We start from the raw sequence: 11829 nt of genomic DNA, 5'->3' as shown, positions 1-11829 counted from the left end.
CCTTGTCAGGTGATGGCCATTTGGCAGCTGTCGAATCAGTCCTGAAGTAACCTCGTCAGCTCGGTGTTCGTTTCCATTGCAGCGTTTTTCATTCCGCGCAAAGTCCGTGGGCAAGATGGTCCTGTTTGCTCTTGTTAATTGCTGAACCGAAGCTTACATTTTCAACTTAAAAATGTGATTACAAAAATTCAGTTCGGTCCATTGTATGTATAGGCGGAGGGAAGATTAATGTAATCCACAGCATCTCAGTAACGGTCGTCTGTTTATTCTATCCTAATAGCGCAGCGACCTTCTTCACTACATCAGCAGAGCCAATTCCTCTACAGTTCACTCCAGTAGCCTGATTAGGCCAAAAACGGCACTAGAATGTCTGTATTGCAAACTAATCTTCAGAAGCCACAAACACTACTGACGTCGCAGCTTGCCCCGAGGAGCGTGTCGTCACGAGGGCTTATGATTAAGCGATGAGTGAGAGCAGATCGTCGGATCCACGGATCGGAAAGGGGACCTTCCGCCCCGTAGGCGATTACGTCGGCTCCGACGTCGAGCGAGCGGGCTCATCTCGTATGACCGAATAAGCACGACGCAAACCGGCCGGTATTCGACCAGGGCACGTACCGCTCATCCCATCAGCGATGAAAGGGACCGAAATGAAGCTCATAACTCTGGTTTACGAGGTCAGATAGCTTTCTCTGATAGTGGTTGACTTACGCCCGTCTTAGGCAGGGCGGGTCGACTAACGGGTGCCGCGTCAGAGGCGTGGCGACGGTCGGTACAAACACTGAGTCCACAGTCATCACAGCCGGTTACCATGCGAGGCTGCGTGGTCACACAGAGCGGAGGGAGGTAAGTTCCCAGTGGGCTGTCATTCAGACAGGTCTCCGAGAGGTGGTTCTCAATTTGTGCGTCCTTGCAAGTTTGTGACCACTGATTAGACGTAGTGATTTATTACCGATTGACGATCTTGTGACGGAAGCCGGGTTTCAGTTGCCAGGAGTGTGCCTTGTCGGGGCAAACACCACGTCTGGTGAGTGCGGTCAGGAGCCTGGGCATTTCTCCGCGTGTTAGCGACGGGTATGTACCCTTAAGAACAAAACGAACTTCGGGACCCCTCCCTAACCGACAGCTCAGTTCCTACAGCATTCTCTCTCCTACAACCACAGACTATAGTCAACACGCCGTTCAGCCTTAACAGTGTCAACGGGTCGCTGCACATGTCAGCCCGAGGTAACGGAAGACCTGCCTCTGTTCTCACTGACCGATGGGTACGCTAAACGGTTTAACACAACCGCTTGGACGACAAATCACTGGATGGTTCAAGCACCGCTTCAGTGGCTGGCTGTGGTCGGACAGTACGGCACGTCCACCGGGGAGACTGACACCTCTCCAGCGCCTGATTCCAGTAGTCAGACACCGATATTAAGTACGATTGTAGCACACTTTGATCTTGTGCTAGCCATGCAGAAGCGCTCACTGCAGTTTCGTAAGCTTTATTGATATTTCAAAGGCAAAGACACAACCAATCTATGCTCGAGGATAAAACATGCCAGATCAGGCAAGGGCGGGGGGGGGGGGGGGGGGGGAGAAAATGAAACTAACTGAAAAGCTCTTCACCAGCGGCACTTCCATGTCCACAGAACACAACATATAAAATGCACACGGTGCATCTTAAACCTAACCCAAAGAGGTGATCAACACATGTAAGCGCTGCATCAGTAACGTACAGCCATTAGAACATGCCATCAGTTACAGGGCTCAGCACAAAGTGACTGCTAGCAGCCAACAATACGCTACTTGCTGTTGTCCTTTGCGCAACTGCTCATGAAAGACGACATCTGGTCAACTTGATGTTCTTCGTGCCGTCAGTGTGAACCAGAACCGGCACCAAGGTATCCCGGACGGAGTACCAACAGCCCCGCTACCACGCCCTCACCATCCCGTCGGGGGAACACATTCGCTGCCTTGTCCTTCTCCCTACACACGCCGCGCATATCACCCTGAAGATGGCTCCCGGCCACGAGCACGTCTCCCCGCCTCCCCTATCTCAGAGCCCGACGTCGGCCTCACTCGAACGCTGGCGCCTGGGCGCCGCACTCCGCGCACACCACGATCAGCTGTCCGGCCGTCTGCGTGAAGAACAGCTCGGCCTCGCCGCAAAAGGCCTCGTGGCGCGCGACGGCCGCCAGCAGCTGCGCGCGCACGCGGTCCAGGTCGGTGCAGGGCGTGCACACATCCAGCCCGCAGCGGCAGGTCAGCCGCAGGTCGGCGCTCAGGTCGGCGGCCGTCGTCTGGCAGAGCGGGACACGCCAGCCGCTCGCTGAGGAGGTCCTCCGCCGCCTCCGAGAGGGTCAGGTCAGCCTCGGCGGCGCTACACTCCCGCAGCAAGCGCTCCGTCTCTGCCGACGTGAGGTCAGGTCAGGTTAGGTCAGGTCATTTCCAGATACATTGTGTGGAGCTGGAAATATATATGGGGAGTTGATGCGCCCGAAAACGTCTTTATCGGATACGCTTCGCCACACTTTTAGCGCTCTTCGTTTCCCCTACGCAACACTCGAGCCAACCCCAACAAGTGCTCAACTCTGGTCAGCCTCCCACCTTAGTTCAACAGTCGCTTTCAGCTCTAGTCGCCGACACCCCATCCCACTTCCCTCCGCATGGGCGCCCTCTCCTCCGCCTACCCTCGGCGATGATCTCGCGCTCTAGCTGCTCCCACTCGGCCAGCATGAGGTCCTGATCTGAGGCGGCGGCTGGGGCGCCCGGCAGGCCGCCCGCGTCGGTGGCGTCCACCCCGCGCAGACGGCTCAGCAGCCGGTGGCGCCCCTCACGCAGTCGCTCCCGCAGTCGCTGGTGGTGGAACGTCAGTCAAAGGATGCTTGATCGTCATCGGTCAGCCCTGGGTAGCAACCCTGAAATGTTTAATTCCAGATGGTGGATGATAGTGCGCTGCTGGGAGACTTCTTGGACACAAAGGACAGCAAACTGTTTATGGATCATCTCCAAACGCAAGCAGGAACAGTTTTATTAGATTGACATGTCTGCCTGGAAGGAATTCAATGATCATCCATTTTTGGGAGTGATCAATTTCTTATTAATTCAAAATGTGAGATGTTCTTCATGATGAGACCTTAGGTAGATTGAACAGGAATTCGGGCTTAGTGGGCCAACAAATTCAAGCAGACTTTAATAGACTGGATTTTGGAAAACATTGTGTGGTGTTTAGCATACCTGTTTGTGAAGCTCCCTCCAAGGTGGGGTTCCTTTTTTATACATAGCTCTTCTCATGTTCTCTCGAGCACTTGAAAAGTGTGATTCTGGAGAAGCCTGTGACTGAAGAGTGCTGGGAGAAAACATGATTGCTGCAATACAAACATTCTGCTTAATCACAAGACAGTCAGCACATATTAAACATGACTTTCAGATGCTGACTGGCCACTCAAAATAATCACACCATAACAGTGGGCTTAAAAAAACAGAGTGGTCTGCTTTGCTGATAACTTTGGAAACAGCCTGATTAGGGTATTGATCTGTTATCAGGGACAATAGTTTGAGCTCCTTATTTGAGCCTCTCATTAGTCATCAATCACAGCGGTGCTTGAGGGATCTCTTTTACCAGCTATTTTAGTATTTCCAGGGCTTGCATTTGCAGCTTAGTTCATTGGACAAATAATTTATTTTATATTGATATACTTTGTCACAGTCATCACCAACATAGTAATGGCAATCCATGGAGTAGCTAGGATTTCATACCAGGAGGGGCCAAAGCTGACAAAAGGGACTTTCTGCGTAGGCACAGCCAAGGGGAGGGGCTGTTGCGTGGACCTCCCAAGTTCCAAACCCTGCATTTTTCATGTAGCACTACAGATGGCTTCTGATTGACATTGGCATTGCCATGCCACGCATGCCCTTGCCAAGCATCAATGGCAAATTCTCTGATGATTTAGAAGAAATACAGGGAACTCAAATACCAAAAAAAGCAATTGGCCTTTGACTCCCAAGAAGCCCAACAACTTCCATGCTGGTCTGCAAGAAAATGATCCACTGCCCCAGATAGTTGCATAGCATCAGAACACTGAGCCTGGTGCATGCATGTGCTTAACTCATGCCAAGCCAAAATTAACTAAATTTTTAGGTGATTTCCCCCCCCCCCCAAGTTACACAGGCATATTTTAGTCTCAACTGACCATCACAAAATCTTGATTTCATGCACTGGCTCTCCATGCATTGAAAAAGTGGTGGCCATGTGCCAAACTACTGAGTATTCAGTACAATGCACATATACTGCAATTACTGTCAGGATGCTGGTAAATGAACATGGGGAATATTAATTTTAAGCAGTCTGACCTCAAAACAGGTTAAGCCACAAAAAGCCATGAGACCTGAGTAAAAAAATTCTGAGATTTTACCATGCCACCAATGACAATGTTTCATTAGTCAGAAATCAGACACTAAAATGTGTCAACCTTTCCAAGAGATCAGCTACAGAAACACATTGGCCATCATCAAACATTAAGCACCTCTCCTGAAAGGAACGTTTCAACTGTTTTCGGAAGGAACACAGACATGAGCACCATGTGCACAGCAACACAGGCTGCTTAGTTTGGAAGATGACATGCTTTTTGTCAAAATGGTTGCTTGCTGGCATTGCTTGGGGAACATTTGTATCTTTGGCGATCAGTACTGCTGCTTTGGTTACAGCAGGGTGTACAAACACGTTGTTACAGCATGAAGCAAAGTGGGAATATGACAATGCTCCATGTCTTTAAGACATCCGGGGTCCAAAAACAGGTTGGTCAGCTAACAATGTCCAGCCCTCCCATTGGAAAATAAGATACGCTGGTCACTCCAACCCCATATGACCTGCAACAAAACCCAATCAGGCAATTGCAACCCCACCTGACCCAGCTGCAAGTGTTTTCTTCAAGTACTTCACCTTTTTTAGAAGAAGAAAACTCTCCACCGCGAGCGTTTTACGCGCAGTGCGGCACGGGCTCAACCAGTCTCGCGTTAGCAGATTGCCCAGCTTTTGAAATCATACAATCCAAACGACATCTTTAGCACCAAAAAGTAATGAGCAGGCAATTAACACCATTCACTACGTCGTTTCGACCACTGCTACTCACAATGCTCGCATGATTGCCTATCATCTTCAAGAAATAACCATCTGATAAATATAATATTTCGGCCACAAACAGGGTCATATGATTTTTAACACGCAGACAGCCGACGATTATAGCATGTACTAAAAGGGCACATACGCACCAAATTACGTACATTCGAGCAATCAAGAAATTATCCCAGTTCTTCACATTCGGCTCTCGAGTTGATGTTATCCAAACAGAAGCACAGAGAAAACCCCAACAATGTCGGCGGAAATGAAGCATTCCGGCATTCTTAAAAACGACCAGCCACGGGAACCAAACACGAAGCCAGCCAAACGTTTTTCGGTGCGGGTACATTGACGTCTATTATGCGCAGTGCATCTCATACACGAGTCCGGATAATGTGATTCACACTTATTAGGCACCAAACAACATCGTGACGACATTGTCCGCTTAAACTACAAACACTTGGGTTCAATTAATATGACTACTCCGCTTGCCGTGACATGCTGCAATCATGTGTGCAGAGGGACTGTCGTAGATACCTCTCTAAAGTAGTGCACCTCCTGTACAATTCCAACGAGCAAGGCTTGAAATCGCTCTGACATCTAGAGACATACTCTGCCGAGATCAATGCCCAACAGCCACCCTAAGGAAACGGATCAAGCCTCGGGAAACGAAGACTGAAGCAAGGCCAGCGCTTTCGGTACGGTACATATACGTTGTTAGCGTAGTGCACCTCACACACCGAGTCCGGATAATGCAATTCACACCTTTAGAATGAACACGTCGTGCTGGACAATGTCGACTGGAACTGCAAGACTTCGGTCCGATGAATAGACTCATGCATTGCCGTGAGATGCTGCAATCATGTCGTGCAGAGGGACTGTCGTAGCACCCTCTTAAAGTAGTGCACCTCTTGCACAATTCCAACGAGCAAGGCTTGAAATCGCTCTGACATCAAGAGCATACTCTGCCGAGATATTATGCCAACAGCCACCCTACGGAAACGGATCACGCCCCGGGAAATGAGGACTGAAGCAAGGCCAGCGTTTTCGGATACGGTACATATAATCTATTAGCGTAGTGCCACCTTATACACCGAGTCCGGATCATGCGATTCACACTTATTAGGACCAAACAACTCTTGCTGACGATGTCGGGTGGATATGCCAGACCACGGTCCGATGAATAAGACTCATGCATTGCCCGGTCAGATGTTGCCATCATTGGCGGACAGACGTGCAGTAGCACCCTCTTCAAGTAGTACACCTCTTGTATAATTCCAATTGGCGGACCTAAAAACCACTCGGACATCCAAAGACGTACTCTGCCGACGAATATATATGCCAACAGCCACCCTAAGGACACGGACCAAGCCCAGGGAAACGAAGACTGAAGCAAGGCCAGCGTTTTTTGGTAACGGTACATATAAGTCTGTTAGCGTAGTGCACCTCATACCGAGTCCGGATCATTGCGATTCACACTTATTAGGCACAAACACATCTTGCTGATGATGTCGGTGGATAGGCAAGACTTCGGTCCGATGAATAAGACTCATGCATTGCCGTCAGACGTTGCCATCATTGGCGGACGGACTGCAGTAGCACCCTCTTCAAAGTAGTACACCTCTGTATAATTCCAATTGGCGAGACCTAGAAACCACTCTGACATCCAAAGACGTAACTCTGCCGAGATAATATGCCAACAGCCACGCTAAGCAAACGGACCAAGCCCGGGAAACGAAGACTGAAGCAGGGCCAGCGTTTTCGGTACGGTACATATACGTCTGTTAGCGTAGTGCACCTCACACACGAGTCCGGATCATGCGATTCACACTTATTAGACTAACACATCTTGCTGACGATAGTATAAGGTACGCTGCGCTTATAAATATATATGTACCGTACCGAAAACGTTGGCCTCGCTTCGGTCTTCGGTTTCCGGGGCTTGGTCCGTTCTCTTAGAATTGCTGTTGACACGTTATTTCGGTTACAGTGTGTCTTTGGATGACAAAGCCGTTTCTTAGGTCTCGCCAACGAATTATGCAAGAGGCGCACTACTTTAAGAAGGTGCTACTACAGTCTGTCCGCACATGATGGTGACATCCCACGACAGTGCATGAGTCTATTCATTGAATCAAACCATTGCAGCTCAGCCGACATTGTCGGCACAATGTGTTTATTTCTACTTAGTGTGAATCGCGTTGTAAGGGCTCTTGTTTCAGGTGCACCGCACGACTAAACGTATATGTACCGTACCTAAACCGTTGCCTTTGTTTCGGTCCTCGGTTCCGGGGCTTGGCTTTGTTCCTCAGGGTTCGTGTCGGGATGTTATCTCGGCGGGGTGTGTCTTTGCCTTTCAGAGTGGTTTTTAGGTCTCGCCAATTCGGAATTATACAAGAGGTGTACTACTTTAAGAGGGTGCTACTACAGCCTGTCCGCACATGGTGGCAGCATCTCACGGCAATGCATCAGTCTTATTCATCGGACCGAAGTCTCGCAGTTCCACCGTCATTGTCAGCACGATGTGTTTAATTTCCATAAGTGTGAATCGCCTGATCCGGACTCGTGCATGAGGTGCACTGCGCTAATAGACGCATATGTGCCGTACCGAAAACGCTGGCCTAGCTTCAGTCTTCGGTTCCAAGGCTTGGTCCGTATCCTTAGGATTTTTATTGGCATATTATCTCGGTAGAGAATGTCTTTGGATGCCAGAGCGGTTTTTAGGTCCCGCCAATTGGAATTATACCAGAGGTGTACTACTTGAAGAGGGTGCTACTGCAGTCCGTTCCGCCAATGATGGCAACATCTGACGGCAATGCATGAGTCTTATTCATCGGACCGTGGTCTGGCATATCCACCGACATCGTCAGCAAGATGTGTTTGGTCCTAGTAAGTGTGAATCGCATGATCCGGACTCGTCTGTAAGGTGCACTGCGCTAATAGACGTATATGTACCGTACCGAAAACGCTGGCCTTGCTTCAGTCTTCTTTCCCGGGGCTTGATCCGTTTCCTTAGGGTGGCTGTTGGCATAATATCTCGGCAGAGTATGTCTCTGGATGTCAGAGCGATTTCAAGCCTTGCTCGTTGGAATTGTGCAAGAGGTGCACTACTTTAAGAGGGTTGCTACGACAGTCCCTCTGCACGACATGATCGCAGCATCTCACGGCAATGCATGAGTCTTATTCATCGGACCGAAGTCTTGCAGGTCCATCGACATTGTCAGCACGACGTGTTCAGTTCTAAGGGTGTGAATCGCATTATCCGGACTCGTGTGTGAGGTGCACTACGCTAACAGACGTATATGTACCGTACCGAAAACGATGGCTTGCTTCAGTCTTCGTTTCCCGAGGCTTGATCCGTTTCCATAGGGTGGCTGTTGGCATATTATCTCGGCAGAGTATGTCTCTGGATGTCAGAGCGATTTCAAGCCTTGCTCGTTGGAATTGTACAAGAGGTGCACTACTTTAAGAGGGTACTACGACAGTCCCTCTGCACGACATGATGGCAGCATGTCACGGCAAACGGAGTAGTCATATTAATTGAATCCAAGTGTTGTAGTTTAAGCGACAATGTCGTCACGATGTGTTCGGGTCCTAATAAGTGTGAATCACATTATCCGGACTCGTGTATGAGATGCACTGCGCTAATAGACGTCAATGTACCGCACCGAAAACGTTGGCTTGGCTTCGGTGTTTGGTTCCCGCGGCTTGGTCGGTTTTTTAAGACTGCTGGAAATGCTTCAGTTCCGCCGACATTGTTGGGTTTTTCTCTGTGCTGTCCTGTTTGGAAATATCAATTCGAGACACGAATGTGAAGAACTGGGATACTTTTCTTGATTGCTCGAATGTACGTAATTTGGTGCTTATGTTGCCCTTTTAGTACATGCTACAAATCGTCCGCTGTCTGCGTATTAAAAATCATATGACCTGTTTGTGGCCGAAATTATTATATCATCAGATGGTTATTTCTTGAAGATGATAGGCAATCATGCGAGCATTGTGAGTAGCTGTGGTCGAAACGACGTAGTGTATAATGTTAATTGCCTGCTCTTTATTTTTGGTGCTAAAGATGTCGTTTGGATTGTATGATTTCAAAGTTGGGCAATCCTGCTAACGCGAGCTGGTTGAGCCCGTGCCGCACTGCGCGTTAAAAACGCTCGCGGTGGAGATTTTTCTTCTTCTAAAAAAGGTGAAGTACTTGAAGAATACCGCTTTACGACGCACTCAGCTGCTGAGGCTATATGGCGTCGCCTGCCTCTCACCCTGGCAGGAGGGGCGGGCACCGCGGGGAACCGAACCCCGTACCTCCGGTTTCCCAAACGCGCAGCAGCCAACGCAGACGCGCTATGGCAACAGTGAATGCAAGAAGAAACAGGCTTGTTGTTCGTCATGCTTGCGTAATATTTGTCTGGCAGTTTAGTACCAAATTGGCGGGATTCGCGGCTTAGTGCTACCAAATTTAAGTGTTTTACTGTACCCGCCACTGCCTTGCCTTCGGCCTGCTTTCGAAAATGCATGGCCAAGTAACGATTTGGCTACGATTACGGTATTTTAACAATTTACCGATATTTCATGACAAGTTAAAGTGGTGTGGCGGTGTGGTGTATGCTTCACTAACACTCATGAATCATGCTGGCGAACGCAGTACTTACGTACTTGCGTACCCTTCCTACTACCTTCTAGATTTCCGGAGAAAAAGTCGAATGAAAACTTGAATGGAAAAAGTCGAACGAAAAAGGTTTTGACATAACTAGCCGACAAAGATACAAATGCTAAAAATACACACGCGGAGAGCTTTACGTGTTACATTCTCGGACCAGAGAAGGTCCAAAGGGATTAAAGTCAACAGTGGTAAAGGTTGTCAAAAAACTGCAAATGGCAAAAGTCGACAGGAATAAGACCTGCATGGAAAAAATCGTAAGGGCTGCAACTCAGATTGGAAGCCAATGAAATAGACAAGAATTGTGATGAATACACGTTGATTTGATAAAAATAAACGCTCAGTAAACACACAGTCAAGCTCAGACGGGGGTGCTTACCGCAGTATCGCTCGGCACGGCTATAAAAGGTGACACGTAAAACTCTCCGTAGTCCCCTGTGGTAAAAAGGCGGAGGCAAAATGATCTGTTGAAGTGAACAATATAACCTGGTTGGTGGTGGCAGGGGATGTGCAGCATCGTATGCTTAGCTGGCACCCTGAACGTAAAGCCACCCATGCAAACATTTCGAAATCGATGTATTCGAATAGAGGATTAAGGAAGAGTCCTAATGATTGACACTTAGCATGAAAGGGGATGCTGCCGGCTGCATCCAGATGCGCCCACGGATTCACTGAGTACCGCTACCTTGCATCTATTCGTTCACCGAAAGGCCAGCAAAAGAGCGATGGGACGAGGGTTTCATGCCGGCAGCAGCGTTCCTACATACTGTTCGAAACCGACAGTAGGTGAATGCTTCTGTAGACCATGGAGCGTTTCACAATTGAAGATATTAAAGCCAGCACCAGATATTGTGAAATAATCTTACTTTTGGTTGTTGGTATATTTTTAAGTAACAAGTTACCTCTAGACAACATGACTTCTCTGCTAAGTTTTTAGAGCCTATTGAGAGCCAGACCGCTATATCTGGAAATCGTGCTCATGAACGCCGGATATGACCGATTCGACAATTGCGGTTTTCTTGGAATCGACCGCTGCATGGCTAATGGAATGGTAAAATCTGAATATCGTTATTATGGCGTCATGGAACCCGGTGTGACCTTGAAATGGCACCCCACAAATGGTCTGCACACATTTGCGGGCGTTTAGCTCAGAAACTAAGAGGGTTAGGTCTTAAAACAGTAGCTGTGAACTGCACCGAATGATCTTTAAGATGGCTATTTCAGCTAAAACCCCAACTGTGAGGCGCACCCTTTAAGATCATAGGGTTAAGGTCTGTCTATGGGCGCCTGAATCCGTAGAAGCTATCGATTCTCCCATCCTGTCGCGCTTTTGACATTTCTGCAATTTGTCTTTCAATAAGTAACAATGCTGAGGTCAGCGTTATAATCTACGACACAAATGCTTGCGTCGATTGCACTACCAAATTGATCAAGGACTTATCAAAATTAAGCTTTGTGGTACACTTGTTCTTGGCTTGAGAAACTCATGCAAGATTGGTCGCGTCTATTTGTGTCATAGATTGTACATTTTCTGTGTATCTTTTTAGTGTCGTAGATTGTAGTTCTAAGTTGTACATTTCTTTCTTTCAGAAACTGAATTATACGATTATACGCAAACAACGTACGATTCAAGCCAAAAATTCTGCGAACTTATATTTTGAGAAAAATGACTACTGGTCGCCGCATTCGCTGTCAGTCTGGCTGACGCTAGTGTCCCTGATTGGTGGCCGAGGGACCATCAGCTGTGATATGTGTATGGCAAGTCTTTCGACTTTTTCGACCTTTCGTTTTGGGGAAGATAATATTAGAATCTTTGGCTTAACTGCATCCGTCGTAAATTTTTACCTCTAAAGGATCTGCTTGGAGTTTTGAAATCGTCCTGGTCAAAACCAGACGTCTGACCAAGCTGTCCACATATATCATGTCCCTGACCTACCTGACCCTGACCTATATATCTGACCCAAGCTGTCCACATCAATTACCATGAATCCAGATCACGATTGCCTCGGTAGTCCGTCGCGCAACCGTTCGACGGGACGTGGACGTGGACGGGATAAGGTGACGT

The 11829-nt window shown here is 48.3% G+C and overlaps 1 long non-coding RNA gene across 1 annotated transcript; it reads right to left on the bottom strand.

Moving 5' to 3' along the window:
* Window positions 1-2756: 2756 nt before the first annotated feature.
* On the bottom strand, window positions 2757-9448 carry LOC119111746 (uncharacterized). Its single transcript, XR_005095601.1, has 3 exons — window positions 9410-9448; window positions 3226-3356; window positions 2757-2844 (listed from the first exon to the last, which is right to left on the bottom strand). It is a non-coding gene; the product is annotated as an uncharacterized LOC119111746 (long non-coding RNA).
* Between the last annotated feature and the right edge of the window lie 2381 nt (window positions 9449-11829).

The sequence above is a fragment of the Pollicipes pollicipes genome, unplaced genomic scaffold (genome assembly GCF_011947565.3).
Source record: "Pollicipes pollicipes isolate AB1234 unplaced genomic scaffold, Ppol_2.1 Scaffold_7261;HRSCAF=8764_pilon_pilon_pilon, whole genome shotgun sequence".
Classification (NCBI taxonomy): domain Eukaryota; kingdom Metazoa; phylum Arthropoda; class Thecostraca; order Pollicipedomorpha; family Pollicipedidae; genus Pollicipes; species Pollicipes pollicipes.
The sequence above is the reverse complement of the archived record's forward strand: the minus strand, read 5'-3'. Positions and strand labels throughout refer to the sequence as shown.